The 441-nt window shown below is 40.8% G+C and overlaps 1 protein-coding gene across 1 annotated transcript in view; it reads left to right on the forward strand.

The window, feature by feature from the left end:
- LOC106120164 (uncharacterized) overlaps positions 1 to 441 on the forward strand; it is a 16,595-nt gene that overhangs the window by 8,058 nt on the left and 8,096 nt on the right. The window lies entirely within an intron of this gene.

Consider the following 441-nt stretch of genomic DNA (forward strand, 5'->3'; position numbering starts at 1 on the left):
AACAAAGCTGGCTTAAGAAGAAAGACATAGATGTAAATTGCCAAATTGGAGATGGTAAATGGAGATCAAAGAGGCAAGTGTTCGGTGGAAAAACCGAGCAAAATCCGAATGACCCCAAATATTTGGAGATAGCTAACGAATCAATGCAAAAGTATTTAGAAACAACGGGCAATTTGAGGCCCTACAAAGTCGTCGAAGTTGAAAAAGTTACCACTCAACTTGTTTCTGGTACGATGACTGAGATTCACTTTAAGATTTTGCCTGCGCAAGGCACGGGTGACGTTATAAGCTGTCTTTCCAAGGTGTGGGAACGAAGCTGGCTTAAGAAGAAAGACATAGATGTAAATTGCCAAATTGGAGATGGTAAATGGAGATCAAAAAGGCAAATAATTGCGGGCGGGATAACTGAACAAAATCCTAATGACCCCCAATTTTGGGAGT

Source organism: Papilio xuthus, unplaced genomic scaffold, assembly GCF_000836235.2.
Source record: "Papilio xuthus unplaced genomic scaffold, Pxut_1.1 DF826961.1, whole genome shotgun sequence".
In the NCBI taxonomy this organism is placed as follows: Eukaryota; Metazoa; Arthropoda; class Insecta; order Lepidoptera; family Papilionidae; genus Papilio; species Papilio xuthus.